Here is a 6000-nt window from a genome sequence, read left to right on the forward strand (position 1 = left end):
CTTCATCACTTAGTGTACAGCTTTTGCATTCCACATCCAAGCAGGGAGGTAAATGACACTCGGGCACAAGAGAAATGCCGTCAAATCAAGATCTACCACACAGCTTCTCAATGTCGGTGGCCATGGCCAATTTTTCACAACAATTACAGGACTGGGGAACAAGTTTGGAAATGTCAGCAGCTTAAGGGTGTGAGCACCTAATGAAGCAAGGCCCGGATGTTCCAGGCTAGTGCTCTGAGCTGCATGCAGCCCCACACACATCAGCAAATCAGTGGGCCAATAAATTAGACATGCACGTGCAAACACACATACACACACACACTGGTGCTATCTCCTGTCCCTTCTCTGAGTATTAGGCAAGGTCTTTGGACATGACAAGGTGGAAAGGTACCCCAGAGACGAGTCGATGGGCGCTGTTTATCATTATTACATTTCCTCTCACCTCCTCTTCCCCTCTGGCCTGCTGACCCTCCTACAGCCCCACCCTCCATGTGTGTTCTCTCTGAACTTCATGACTGTTGTACTCTATGCTCAATGGTTAAAAAGACTTCTGGGTCTCCAGAGGGTGTAGATGGTCAGGTGACAAGGCAATGCTAGTTAAAAAAATACTGTAGCGCAATAAAAAAATAATAATCAAAAATTATGAATAACATGCCTTCAGGTAGTTTCCTATTGTGCTTTATTGTAGTAATTTCATAGTTACTGGAATGTTTCGTGGTTTGTCACATTTCTCCTGAGATTAATACGAGCCTCCTCAGTAGGGAAATTCTCCATCCCTTTGACGTTCAGAGCCCTTCCATAATGGGTTTCAGTGTTTCGCTAAAGACCCCTCAGTAGGATGGGTGTCGACGTTGCTGGAAAATTTAATTTAATTGCAAAATAGCAACAAAACATGGATACCACAAAAAAGTGGTATCCATGGCTGCAAATGAAAAAAGTAAGTTCATAAGCAGAAAAAGAAGCTGTGATTGAGTTTCTTACTCAGCTCTTAATGAGGACTACAATTAGAATGTATCACCATGTACCAGTGTTGTACTACTCGAGACCGGTCTCGGATGAAGAGCACTCAGGATTTTATTTCAAGACCAGTCAAGACCACAACTGCAGGGATATCACTAATTGCCTGTGTATCGTTGGATTTATGTGTTAAGATCATTACTGTGATTGGTTGTAAAACTTCCTGCTTCAAATGCAACCAATAACTCATTCAGTAATTTCTAGTTTGAAATGTGTTACTGTTAACCCCCGTTCCCCACACTCCCAGGTGACAGGAGAAGAAGCTCTGACTGTCTGGGAGATGTCAGCCAAATCGTCTATAATAACATTTTATTTATTACATTTTATTTATTATATTTTTTAAAGAGTTTATTTGCAAAACAACATCTAAAAAAAAAAATTCTGTAAATTCTGCAATGTAACAATAACCGACACAGCTGGGACCAACTAAAATTAGTATCTGCACTAAGTAAGGAAGCATAAAGAAAGGTAAGCTAAGTATAAGTGATAATAATATTATTAATATAATGATTATTTATCAATCTGCCTCTGTACCAAAACTCTCCAGAAATCTCTTCACACGAATATTAGCTATACATATTAGCTAGTTGTGTATATACTGTATGTTTCAGTTGTTTGGTCTGGTCTTGGTCTTGACTCGGTCTCGCCCTGTCTTGGTCTTGGTCTCAACCCCTCAAAGTCTTGGTCTTGTCTTGGTCTCGATACACTCTGGTCTTGATAATGACTTGGTCTTGGTTTAGGTGGTCTTGACTGCAACACTGCCATGTAACTGTCAGTTCTTGTTAAACTAGTAGTAAACTTGGGAGTACGTGATTGTAATTGGGTATCACTCTTCATGAAAACATCCCACCAGTATGCGCCAAATATTTTGTGTTCATCAGCATCTGCTTAGATAAATGGAGCCAGTGTGGACAAGAGACTGGTGTCTGGATGTTGATTATCAGCCCTTCTCCTGACCTTTGGATCTGTGCGAATCAGATCTCAGTTGTTTACAATAGGTGGCTGACCTGATGAATCTGGAGTGGTCTTACACAAGCGTATCGGAGACAAACTGTAAGGAAAATGTGTTCCCAGAGGGCTCAAAGAGCACTGGCATCAATCAACAGAAGAAATTGAATGGGATGTTTAAGAGCAGCAGAGATTAGATAGGCTTGGCATTGAGCAAGCACAGGCTACCAATGTAATGCTTCCCTCGCCGGAGTGAGATCAAACTTACAGAACAGACAAGTGCACACACACATACGCACGCACACGCACACCCACACCCACACCCACACACACACACACACACACACACACATATGCACACAAACTGAGCATCCTATAGTGGCCTTTAAGTTTGAAGTACAGATGTGATGCTTTATTTGCTCAGGGAATACACTGAGGGATATTGCTAGATAACACTAGAGATGTGCTATTTCCAGGTTTCCCAAATCTTAATTAGAACATGTACATGTCTAGCCAGACTCTCCTGTGCAGCACTGTGGGCAAGGGTCTGGCAATGCAAGACTAGTTAGTAATAACATCTGAGCAAAAGTTCATCAAAAAGGGCTTAAATAGTATGTTTCGTCAAGAGCCATCTGAAATGTCACTACATGTTCCTATAAAGAAGATGATATTTGTTTTCCACAAGTTTTCCAAGTTTAATTTACAAGACAGACTAAAACTTTGCCTAAAGAAAACTTTTTGAATGATCTAAATATGTTTATATTCAGGGAGCTAGTTGATTCAGTCACTTTAACACATTCATTCATTCACAATCAGCCCACTGATTGCCTACTGTACTAATACATCTGAACTGTGTACGGTTACACCATGCCCTTGATTTTCTCCACAGCGATGTGTCAGCACTGGAGTATGGTCTGTCTATCTATTCTGGGATAGGGGAAAAAAAATCTTTAAACAAATCACAACCGTCCTGGACGGTGCTAAGCCCCGCTAGCAGAAATAAGGAGATGGGATTTTGTTTAACTTTTTATGGCATACTATATTATGACCATGACATTTTTATGACATACTATAGTATGACTCCTTATGACTTTGTATGGCATACTATATTAGGACTTTTTATGACATTTTTATGACATACTATACTATGACTTCTTATGACTTTTTATGACGTACTATACTATGACTTTTTCACATTTTTTATGGCTTACTATACTATGACTTTTTCTGACATTTTTTATGACATACTATACAATTACTTTTTACAACATTTTCATGACATACTATACTATGACTTTGTATGACTTTTTATGACATACTATACTATGACTATGACATTTTTTATGACATACTATACAATCACTTCTTATGACTTTGTATGGCATACTAAATTATGACCTTTTACAACCACCACCTATCTATTCTGGGATAGGGGAAAAAAAATCTTTAAAGAAATCACAACCGTCCTGGACAGTGCTAAGCCCCGCTAGCAGAAATAACAAGATGGGACTTCTTTTAACTTTTTATGGCATACTATATTAGGACTTTTTATGACATTTTTATGACATACTATACTATGACGTTGTATGACTTTTTATGACATACTCTACTATGACTTTTATGATATTTTTTATGACAAACTATACAATGACTTTTTACGGCATTTTTTATGGCATGCTATACTATCTCTGCTATTGATTCTTATGTTCAGTTGTAGCCTTACTCAATCTGCAACCTGCCTTTCTCCAACTATCTAGTCTGTGTCACAGTAAGAAAAGACAGTCACAAGACAGAGAGAGACAAACAATGAAAAAACATAAAATATGGATGAATTGGTGCAAAATAAAGAATAAAAGGGCGGGAAAAGAGTTAGAGAAAGTAAAAGAGGGGGCGTTTACTACTTGGGGAGGTAAAGCAAACCCCTTTTCATCCATCATCCCTGTCTCTCTCCCGTCCACTGAGCAGGGGAGGTAATGAAAGTAATTTAACGTACATCTATAATTAATATGCTCTCTTTGGGCGGTATGGTTGGGCCGAACAGGTGATGGAGTGTGTTTATTATGTGTGTGAGGGAGCCGGCGTGACGGGGCACTGGGCCACTGACATGCTAATTTACTAGCCATCACTCCAGCAGCGCAGAGGTCAGATCGGTGCAGCTATATGGGGCACAGTCAGATTCAGTGCTCCCATAGGTACGGATGGAAAGTGGGTTTTTGTTCTTTCTCGTCTACTCTCTTTTTCTTTCCTCCTCTCTGAGTCTCCTGAAGAAAGAGGAAAAAGGAGGCGCAGCACGTAGCAGCGCCCCAGGCCAATGTTCTCCCTCTATGTGTCCTCCTCTTTCTCTATTTCTTTCTCCCCCTGCCTTTCCTCCGCTTGCCTTCCAGTCTACAACTCCCTCCTCTCTCTTATTCCTCTCTCTGCTCTCTGGTTGGTAAGTAAACTCACTTTCTCTCTGTCTCTCTTGCTGCACCGCTTTCTATTTATTTCTCCTAATATTCTCTCCTCCTCCAAGAAAACTCAGTGATTGCATTTCAGGAATTCATTTTTTCCCTTTTTTAAAGGCAGACTGCTTGCACAAACACAGTTCAAACCCAATTGCCCTCAGTGCTGTCTCCTTTTGAAACTCCCTGCTCTTTGAATACCATCCTTTTGAAGAGAATGCCCTCTGCATTTCTGTTGCAGTCACTCAAGTGCGCTCACACACACTCTTGCATTTTCACACATACACAAACAGGCATATTAGGCTTGCAATCGCACATGCACACTGATTTGCACCAAGAATACACATGTATACACACACACACACACACACACACACACACACACACACACACACACACACACACACACACACACACACACACACACACACACAAATTTGCACCAGTGTCATTGTTATAGAGAGCAAATGTGTCTCCTCCATTCCATGTCTCTCTTTCTCTTTCTCAGGCTTCTAAAGGTCTAATTCAGGTTAAACTGCTTACATGCATCTTTTAGCCCTACAACTGAGATCTAATGGTGTTGCCTTAAATAAAGCAGTTAAAGCTTAGGTCTACACAAAGTGTAAATAACCCATACCTCTAGCAGTATATATGTGCCCAGGAACTTGTTTTTCTGGAGACAATGTCATTATTACAATGGATTGTCCAAATAACATGCCATCACCAGGTGTTATAGGGACTATATCTTTTGTAGAAAGTAAGATAAGATCAGCTTTATCGATCACACCCAGGGAAATTCAAGTGTCACAGCAGCAGAAGTACAAGAACAGATACATAGACAAGTAATTTAAAAAAAACACTTAGAATCAAACTAGAATACAACATACATTAAGAACATCTACTATTTACGAATGAAGCATGACAAACTAAAATGAATGGTATTAAATACTATATGCACCAACATAAATAGTAATTATAATAAGTGTACTGAGATGGAAAATAGTCCCAAAGAAGGGCCGAAGCCAAGGAAGTTGCATAAAACATCACAACATAAACAAATTGCACTTGTGTGGTGGGAAAAGTGTTTTGTTTATATATTCCCACTGTTCACAGTGAGGTCTGTGGATTATGTGGAGTTGAACACAGTGTCTGGAAAAACACACCACTTGCTTTGACATTTCTAAAATATATTTCAAAGCTGTGAGCACCACAATCAATATTCTATTTACATACATTGTATTTGGGTGGTAGAAGAAATCTCAGATAAGGATATTTAAAAAAATAAGTCTGGTGTGTCTTTTTAATTTTTTAGTATTGTCTGTGTATGAATGATATACACCCTCCATGCCATAGACCTCCACTGTTTTCAAAAAACTATAAAAAACAGTTGACTTGATCCCTCATACACCATTCTGCTGAAAGAAATACTAGCGCATATTAATCCACAGTTGAAAATAGTCCCCAGAAAATGTACTGCTGTTTGAGTAATGTTTGCTAAAAACTACGATGCCCAGCTGTGGAAATACTAAAAAAATAAAAGTATATATTTTTGTGACCAGTTTGGATTTGTTATCAATAAGAAATATAATTAACA

This window comes from Sander lucioperca, chromosome 6 (genome assembly GCF_008315115.2).
Source record: "Sander lucioperca isolate FBNREF2018 chromosome 6, SLUC_FBN_1.2, whole genome shotgun sequence".
NCBI lineage: Eukaryota > Metazoa > Chordata > Actinopteri > Perciformes > Percidae > Sander > Sander lucioperca.